Source organism: Asterias amurensis, chromosome 21 (assembly GCF_032118995.1).
Source record: "Asterias amurensis chromosome 21, ASM3211899v1".
Taxonomy (NCBI): domain Eukaryota; kingdom Metazoa; phylum Echinodermata; class Asteroidea; order Forcipulatida; family Asteriidae; genus Asterias; species Asterias amurensis.
In genome coordinates, this window is record NC_092668.1 from 14526622 (window position 1) to 14536935 (window position 10314).

General features: G+C 38.2%; 1 long non-coding RNA gene across 1 annotated transcript in view; it reads left to right on the top strand.

Annotated features, from left to right (window-relative positions):
• The window catches only part of LOC139953227 (uncharacterized), a 36314-nt gene extending 26000 nt beyond the window's left edge, over positions 1-10314 (top strand). Inside the window, exons 3-5 of the long non-coding RNA XR_011787954.1 lie at positions 1094-1229; positions 6720-6796; positions 7306-10314. This is a non-coding gene — a long non-coding RNA (uncharacterized lncRNA). The remainder of the gene's footprint in view (positions 1-1093; positions 1230-6719; positions 6797-7305) is intronic.

Genomic DNA, 10314 nt, shown 5'->3' on the forward strand with positions numbered 1-10314 from the left:
TTTGTACTGCAACTATCGATTCTAATCGATCTGTTCGACTATTCTTTTATTCACAAGTATGTGTGGGTTGGTTTATCCCTCAAAAGGTATCGATTAGTCATAACCGATATCCATACTAACCGGAAAAGCTTTTTGTATTCGATTGTTTACATGACAACAATTGTATTGATTCTTATTAAGGTAATGGGTCCAGTGTATAGCAACTTGTGACGAACTTACCATTGAAGGATTTGGGAACTGTTTGCGTGACACAATTTCACATTGCTCATAGATTGACATTAAACTTACACATTTTGAAGATCATGATGGTAGAAAGCTTCCCTTAAAATACTACTCCCTCAGGTGCTGTAGTTCTTTGAGAATAATGAGTAAAACCATGTCACATAAAATGTTCGTCTTAGGACACAGAAATTATTCTATGGTTACGCGACTCTCCTGAATACATTGCTCTGGGATAAAGCAAAATAATCTTTTGTTTCCCATTTTCAAGCTGCGGTGACAGAGACTCATTGTCATTAAAAAAATAACAATAAAAAAACTCCCGGCCAAAAAGTAATAAATTAATTAAGAAAAATGAACGGTCCCCTTTCATGCAGACATTAAAGTCACTTTGAATTTGTCACATTCAACGTTTGCATTGCCGGTATTGTTTGTATACATGCATTGTTATTAGGATTCATATTTTTATTATTATTAGAAAGTACAAACTAATTTTATGAAGGGTGGTCAGGTTTTATATGCTGCATGCTAAAATATACATAGGCCGAAAATTCAATTAAAGATAATAATACTATTTTGGTAATTTTTTTTTTATTTTTTTTATTTTTTTTTATCTTCCCGTCCTGTGTGGATTGGTTCGATAGCATCACAATTGCTCAATTGTTGTTTATTTATTTGTTGTTTTAATTCTTTGGACAATTCAATAAACATAACAAGCAGAGGCCGTCCAGGGAAAGGCACAAGTTGAAAACTGCAATCAAACAAGATGTGCCCTCCCAGACCTTGCCTATTTAATAAAGTAAACATGTTTACACTGTTGGTATGAGCTTGGATTGGATTGTTTCTGATGGGCTTGTTTTTTATGTGTTTGCAGGTAGACGTTGTAACCCAAAGCAGATGCATGGGCAACAATGCAATAATGCAAGATGTGGGGAACAAAGAAGCGAAATGATGCTTGGAAGATGGAGGCAAGACAAGGACTCCAAGACGTCAAGGAATCTTCATTTCTGGTGAGACATCCTGTCTTGAAAGGTTAACTTTAGAAAGCATTACATTAATTCCAATCATAAGAAAATAGAATTAGCTGTTGCAAACGTTTTACCAACCAAAATGACATATTATATTATAAATGCAATAAAAGGTTTCGACCCTAGCAGAGTCTTTCTCGAAACATTTCAGGACTATAGGTTTTCCCAGTCAATATCAGGACAGAAATCAGAGGGATGATGTTACAAGAAGGAAAATCTGTGACTTAAAAAAAGCATTTAAAGGCTTTGAAATTGTGTGAGAAGTCGTCTGTCACTATCGTCCCTTGTTGTGATTTGACAAGCTTGTCAGACTATAGTCTTAGTAAAGGTTCTGTATTCCCCCCCCCCCCCCCGCCACCAGTATCCATTTCCGTTACCCGACGCGTGGCCGAACCGCTCCCGAACATGCGCCCTAACCACGGGGCCCACCACCTCAAAGGCGCCGATAATTACTGCGTACGCATACACTCAATCATTCGCAAAACTGCAAAACTATCGTCAACACAAAAAGTGTACCCGATTTTCACAAGAATCTATCAAAAAATCAGGGGGAAAAATATAAATAGGATGGTCGGTGTTCTTTGCAAATAATAACAATAGGAACCGTGCGTGCCTATAGTTTTTTGTTTTGTTTGTGCTAATCAGACCACTTGAGTGGGCTAGTGGTAGAAGTCTTAGTAATGTATCCATTTACTCTTTTAACTGATTGATATGATACAAGCATGGTTTTGACGTTTAGTGGATTTGGGGATTTGTGGCCAAAAAAACCCGATAGTTTTGATAAATACAGTGGCGTGTTTTTCTCCTATCTATAAACTGATCTAGCATCTGTGACATTTATTGAAACTTTGGGTACGACCTGCATACTAATTAAAGTTGTAGCTTTGTGGTGGGTTTTTGATTTATTGGCAGAAAAAGGGGTTTCAAAGGCAGTAGTCCGAAGTGGGTTAATTGGGGATTGCATGGTTCATGAACAACATTGGTATAAACCTTTAATGAAATAAGTGGATTTCATTCCATCACTTAGAACCATACAGCAATAATACCACATATATGTGGTATTATTGCTGTATGGTTTTTTTTTTTAATAGAATTGTTTAGGCTATGCTGTTTGTTGTTGCGAATGTTGTTGCTTTTTCTGTGTATGTTGTTGTTGTTGTTGTTGTTTTTGCTATTTGTTGTTGCTACTGCATACTGTGAATAGTGTGGATGTAATGTTGTTGCTGCTACTGCTGCTGTTGTGCTGTTGCTGTTGCGGCTATTGATGCTTTGGACATTGCTGTTGTTGCTGTTGATGTTGGTGTTGATGCTGCTGTTGATGCTGCTGTTGATGCTGCTGTTGCTGATGTTGTTAATGTTGTTGTTGTTGTTGTTGTTGTTGTTGTTGTTGTTGTTGTTGCTGTTGCTGTTGCTGTTGCTGTTGCTGTTGCTGTTGCTGTTGCTGTTGCTGTTGCTGTTGCTGTTGCTGTTGCTGTTGCTGTTGCTGTTGCTGTTGCTGTTGCTGTTGCTGTTGCTGTTGCTGTTGCTGTTGCTGTTGCTGTTGCTGTTGCTGTTGCTGTTGCTGTTGCTGTTGCTGTTGCTGTTGCTGTTGCTGTTGCTGTTGCTGTTGCTGTTGCTGTTGCTGTTGCTGTTGCTGTTGCTGTTGCTGTTGCTGTTGCTGTTGCTGTTGCTGTTGCTGTTGCTGTTGCTGTTGCTGTTGCTGTTGCTGTTGCTGTTGCTGTTGCTGTTGTTGTTGTTGTTGTTGTTGTTGTTGTTGTTGTTGTTGTTGTTGTTGTTGTTGTTGTTGTTGTTGTTGTTGTTGTTGTTGTTGTTGTTGTTGTTGTTGTTGTTGTTGTTGTTGTTGTTGTTGTTGTTGTTTTTATTGCATGTTCGCGTTCTTGTTCTTTGATTGAAAACCAGAATAAAGCAGGCCTAATTAGTGCCCTTGTCTTTTTCAAATGCACTGTCCATCCATTTTGGTTCCGGTTAGTAAATAAACATAAGTTAGCATACGCCATTTTACCTTTTGAAAAAAAAAGAAATCATAAAATTTCAAATTGTTGTTTTGCTACAGAATAATCTGTCTGCCCTTCCAGCGATATTTGCCTAATGGGTGTTATTGTGAGTCTGCATAATAAATCAATTAACCTTGTCCAACCTCAATGCAAAAGATTTGCAAAAACCACAAACTAAAACTTGTCACAATGCAAGGTTGAACTTTATCCTATCTTCTTAGGATACCTCGATTACCCAAAACTATTTTTCTTAAAAGCCAGCAAAATAGAAGTTCTTTCTTATTCAAAGAGGTTTTAAGGAAAAAAAAACGTAAGCAAACGACCGCGGATTTCGTTTTGTTTCGCACCTTTTAAAAAAAAAGTGACTCATTTTAAGGTCATCCCATTTTAAAAACCAGGGTCAACTTTAATACGGTTGCCAAATAAATCCAACTGACAGACTTTGTTAGAGACCCAGTGATAAGTTGATGCACCCCCGTCCGATCACATTAAGAGCTGGTTTTATTCCCTTTACATCCGAAGAAGAAAAAAACTGAACAACGAAAAACCCGAGACCTAAAATTCTCCCCGCCCCTTTTCTCTTCTTCAAAACACCGAAGCCATACGAGTAGAGGGCTTCCCAAATCCCCTACCCATTACTGCAAAGCTCTCTACGATTTACTTCAGTTGTCCGTAAATGAAAACGCACGCCAAGAGCTATTAACTTTTTCACGGTGAATTAAATATCATTGGAGGCCGAAAGATTGTGATTTGGCCGAGATTGAAGGCATGCAAGAGCGAACCCTGCGCGTAATATTCACTGCGTGTTTGTTTTCTTTGCCTAAATGGATCCATTTTCTTTCTTTCAATTTTTGCCCTCCATCCTTCCTCCCTGCTGTGTTTTTCGCGGATGATTTAATGATTCGAGGGCTATTTCTTTTTTAGTAACGAGTGCCCTTTTAATAAAAAGTGAGATGCGAGTATTCTTTTCGCTTTCTGTTTTACCTTCAAGTTTTCTTAAATTCATATCCGGTTTTGATATTATAGCTTGTGTTGGCGTTCGAAAAGGATTCAGCACAAATAAAAGAGATTTAAAACGATATAATTTAAGAAGATATTTATTTATTTATTTATTTGCGTTGCTACCCGTATATACATGAATATATATTATTCAATTCAATTCAATTTGATTTAAGCTTATTATTCAATACATAATACAAAATTACATGACTAAAAAGGACTACAATAGACGTGTTTTAAAACTTCAATAAACACGTGATCCACCAGCTAGGGTCGGTTTTAACAGCTGGGACTAGTCCTAACTTAGGACTAGTCCTATGAGATAATTATGACAAACTTCAGGCTAGTCCTAAGTTAGGACAAGTAACTCGTCCTAACTCGAGATAAGACTAGTCTTAACTCTTTGTGAAATCCACCCGAGCCAACCAACCAATCAGAGCTACTGTTACGTACTAACTAAGAAGCTGCATAAAACAATCAACCAATCACAGACGATGACACATCAAAACGTGATCAACCACCTGGCCATCCAACCAATCAGAGCTACCGTTACATCCTAACTAAGAAACTGCATAAAACATTCAACCAATCATAGCTTGGGATCCATTACGATAACCCCTCGCCCACCTGTCAAAGGCTAAGGTGACAAAGGGTCACACTGCACAATGACCTGCAACTGTCAGTGGTGTTTTACGACTGACCGGCTTCCATACGGGTTGTCATTTCATGCCACTTTATCAACACATGCCTGCTCCACCAGTTGGCCTCTTCCTCCGTTCATTTCCGACACTTCCGGAAAGGGCAGGTGGAGAAATTGGCGGGAAAAGCCAGGGATTTTCGTTTTTCATTTTGTTGTGGGGTCGTCTGTCGCTAGCGGTCGAAAGAAATTAGACTATGTTTTGTAAAAGGCAGGAAAGGTTAAGAAACCGAGGGGACTTACTTCAGCAGACTGCTCTTTCGTGACTTTGGAAAGTCAAAAAAGTGTTGTCCTCACTTTTTTAAACTGAAAAGAATTTTCAATTATATATAACTAGGGTTGGTAAACTTAATCGTATAAACTGGTAATTGTCCCGTTAGCTAGTCGTATTTTGCCTTCAAGCTGTCCCAAAGTTTATTGGTAAATCAAATTTATTTAAAGTTATGGCTCTTAGTTCTATTTTTCGAAGACAATATATTGTATAATTAAGTTGTGTAAAAAAAGGCCTTTACCATGTCCGTTTTATAAAAGACAACTAAAAAATGAGCAATGGCAGACTGAAAATGATGTTTATGTCCAGAAACAGGTTAAATGCTCGTCAAAATAGTTATCTCTTTTGCACTTAAGTTGCCCCAAAGTTAAAATGTAAAGCAACATTAATTTTTGAGATGTCTTTTATTTTCTTTAGAGAATATTGTGATGATAACTTCTGTATTTTCAAAAGAATGGACTCGGCTATTAAAGCGATCGCACGGTAAAATCGAATTGTAATATTTATCTACCCCACAGCATCGCAATATAAAACAGCGGTGTGTTCAGTCAGTTGCCTGCAAGTGTTTAAAATGAAACGTATACGGTAATAAGAAGACTTCTACGAATAGAAGAGAGATTTAGCGACCGCTTGCTGGGGCTTTAGCGGATTACAATTGCTTCATCTCAGAGTACGTCTAAATGAGACCGGAGTAGACCGGTTAAAACCAGTTAAAACCAGCCATCGATCGTGTAAATTGAATCTCTGGCATTTCTGATCCGTCCAACAATTTCGGCGCGCAAATTTGTTTGTGAGGGGGGATTTTCTTTAGGGAAATAGCGAATATAAACTCTATGATTCAGCTGGCTTTCTATTTTGACTGACTCCCCCCCCCCTTCTTTTTCTTCTGTATGGGTTTCCATGAATATCAAGTATTCTCTGATATTTAATAGGTAATTAAAATGGAATTGTTAAGAAAGCCCGGGATATCCTTTTAGGCTTCAGTGTTTTTAGTTACAGCGTCTCCATGACTGGACATTGGTGACACAAAGTTTGATGTTTAGATGTTAGGACTCTTAAAGACTCTGTACACTATTGGTAATTGTCAAAGTCCAGTCGTCTCACTTGGTGTATCTCAACATATACATAAAATAACAAAGCTGTGAAAATTTTAGTTCAATTGGTTGTCGAAGTTGCGAGATAATTGCGAAAGAAAAAACACCCTTGTCATACGAAGTTGTGTGCTTTCAGATGCTTGATTTCGAGACCTCAAATTCTAAATTTGAGGTCTCGAAATCAAATTCGTGGAAAATTACTTCTTTCTCGAAAACTATGTCGCTTCAGAAGGAGCCGTTTCTCACAATGTTTTATACTATCAACCTCTCCCCATTACTCATACCAATACCTATACCAAGTAAGGTTTTATGCTAATAATTGTTTTGAGTATTTACCAATAGTGTCCACTGCCTTTAAAGGCATAAAATAAACTTCGATGCAATAAATGCCTCAACAACATTCATATTTTCTTTCAGGTCAAGCTGATGAGCACTGACGGTTGATTCGATGAAAACACATTGAAAGCAGTATGATCAGCCCCCTCAACATACAGGTCAGGTTCAGCGTAGAATCATAATTCTAGAGCAAAACAGTGACTTTTTTATGAACCATTTTAGTATGAATTTGCCCTCAAGGCAGCAGTTTTATATCTGGCAGATTCAACTTTTCAATAAAACATCGTCTGATTATGGTTTCCGACCTACTTATTTAAGTGCAAAGCAATCCTTTTAGATTTTTGGGGAGGTTTAAGTTCACCGTATGTTATTGTCAACCAAAATGACTCCACTAAATGGCCAACCCTGTTAGTCGACGAGTTAAAGGAAAACCGAGGCGTGTTTGTGTGGATCGTTATATTCAACATCTTTCTAACCATATGCATTTTATTACAACCGGTTACAAACGTTGTCCAAAGACCAACTCGACCGATCCAAGGCAACGTGTTCCTTTAACTATTTTTTGCATTCGTACCATAGTTCCTTTTGGTTGGTAAGTTGTTTGCGAAAGCTAAAATTCTACTCGAAAAAAATACTGTTTTAACAAAAAATATTATTCTTGTTTTAGATTTTCGTCTCGACATCGGTCGGGTTTTACCGATTGGAAGGAGTCCACTCGCCTGGGTCGACTCTACTAAAAGTCCCATCGAATCATCCGCCTCGTTCATCAACTATCTACCATAGATGACTAGGAAACAATGGAAGCGACTGGTACGCAAGGTGCCCACGTGCCGGACCGGGACCCCGGCACGTGGCGATCAACGTACACAAGGAATTCGGGAGTGAACAAATGATACATAGTACGGCAATGTTGGCTGATGAAGGGGTAACCAAGGCTTGAAACGCGGGGGAGAATTGACCGAGCGCCCCGTCAGTGCTTTCGCTCCTCGACCCCTAAGGACCACCGCAGGGAAGGCGTTCAGAATGAAATTGATATAGTTGTTGCCGTGTAATGTCAGCCACCCAACAAACAAAAACCACTAAGGTATTCTTGAGATGTGTTTATAAGCTTGACAGAAGGCGTTTGGGTTAGCATACAGTGCACTTAGACCAGTACACAAAACAGAAACAAAATCAATCAAAGTTACGAAAACTCCGCTTGTGACAAAACTCAATCATGTTTGTGTACCCCGAAGTCATTCACCCCCCGATCTCAAAAGAAACAAACTTGAGAATTCATGCCCCGTTTTCTTCTTTCTCAAAGTGTAATTTGTATTCATGATTATGCCGGGCACTGGTCAGAGAGTTCGCGCTGTAGTGAAGACATTGGGAAAATAGACGGATGGGGTGCTTTAAATGAAGCCATTTCTTATGGATTTCGCAAGCAGATGTGCTGTTAATTCCCCCAGCTCTAAAACCAATGCGTAAAAAACGAGCAGGTGACTCTCTGACAGGGGGGATAGGGAGAGCGACGTCCGGCGTTAGGGTCGCGATTTAAGGAACGAGAAGCTTGGCAGAATGTTCCTAGGGCCCGGAGTCTGAGGGATGACCCTTATCCCGTAATCTCACTGGCATGGCGACGGAAGACTTCAAAGATGTTTCTTTCTCGGCAGATTATAAGCTGATGAGTAAAATAGGCTCAGGTTTTTGAAACATGACATCAAAGAAGTTGTTTGGCCATTGGCGACAGTTTTTTAAATAATTTTATTCACGCTGAGAAGTTTCAGCAGGCTTAAGATTGGTTAAACAACTACTTGTTAAGTTTCTTAATAAAGAATTCTTAGAAGAAGTTCTTCTTGTCATTTTTGGCAAATGAGCGGACAATTTCACTTTCATGCATTCTTACTTCAATGATTTGCCTCTAAGTCACTTTAATTTCATTTTGACGGACGGACTATGCGACTTTGAGTTGATTGTTCATTTAAAGAGTAGGCGAAACTATAATATGAAGATTCCTTCAAGATTGTTAAATTTAGTTTTCGTTTTGCGACAAGAGATTTCGCAAAACGAGCAAGCAAAATGGGTGCAAATCATGATTCCTTTAGTCCTTTATTGAATTATTTAGTTGGTTCTTTATTCCTTACTCTTTTTTTGTGGCAATTTCTTTATTATTTTGCATCTTTGTTTCATTAAGTTTGTAATTCTTTATTTCTCAACTTTGTTTATTACTTCATTAACTGGCTTGGCTAAGGGTAAACTTTAATGCAGCCTGTACCCTATTGTAACAAATATCTCTAATGTAGCCCCAAACTATTACCTAGATGTAGCCCCACCACTGAACCTAAAGTACAGGTATGTGCTTTAGTCTGGTGCAAAATTTTAGCTGCATTCCAAAATCCTGCTGTCCTCCGTCATTTCACGAACAAAAAGCATTCAAAGTTTGTTCATACAACTCACACATAGAGCCTTGTCATTTTGAAGTTGTTTCATCGAAAACATAACTACGATACACACAGTCTGAAAGACGAAACGTCCTATATTTGGACGGACACCTGTCCGATATTAAATGTTGGAGTGTCGCGGCAGTAAACACGTGACTGAATAATGGATGACATGTGACGCGTCTTCCACCAATCAAATGACAAGGATCTCTGTGTGTGAGGTATATAAACACCAACAAATGTATACATGTTATAAGACGTGACAGCGTAGGCTAAGAATATTGTACAAATATCACAAGTATTTTTATTGACAATATGACTGTTTTCCTGCTCTTTTCCGGCAAAAAACTATCTAAATCAGTTTCATGAGTTTGAGTGATTTTGACTCAACTGCTTAAACCTAAAATCATTTTCACTGTTATGACTATGTCACATGGAGCAATGTACAGTTCCGACTTAAATTCTAATTCGCCAGAAACAGTTGCTATGTCACATGATTCGGGGCAAGCTTTTGTATAGCAACCTCCAGATGAGCAGACCCTGGTTCCATTGTGCCATACACCTTCATTCAAAAAAATGTATGGGTGCTCACCGTCTCTTATACGTTACTACGCAAAAGCTTGCCCCTAATCATGTGACACAGCAACTGTCTCGATAGTCTGGGGAATTCAAATTTAAGTGGTAACTTGTGATCAAGCACGTCATTGTACCAGACATATTCAAGTCTAACACACATGGCTTATTTAAAACAGTTCCAGACAATCTACAAGAAGAGACTGAGAGTTTATTCGCATTTTGAATATTCACATTATTCTTGGGGATCGTAAGACACTGTTTAAATTTTGCTCAAAAACGAATAAGAAATCAACGTTTAAATTTGACGCTAATTTTGCTGAAATTGATAGGGAAAACTTGTAATGTTGCTTGTTTGTTTGATACTCGAGTTATAAAAGGAAAACTACATGAGTTTTGTTGTACACCAGACGTTGAGTAAATAAAGAATTCTTGCGATTGATTGTCAGTGAATACCTCTTAGTATTTATCTTTTATTTCAGCCTTATCAACATTATTTAAACAATGACACAATCTACACAAGTAAAAGATTCGACCCGCACAAAATATGACTAATTAATTAGATGCCTGTGTTTTTAGTGTCAATCGGTTTTGTTGATTTATAATAAAATGTTTGGGAACAAAGATTCAAGGTTTTGAGATAATCATCAAATATTGCTTTTTGCTGATTTAGGATTTTATCA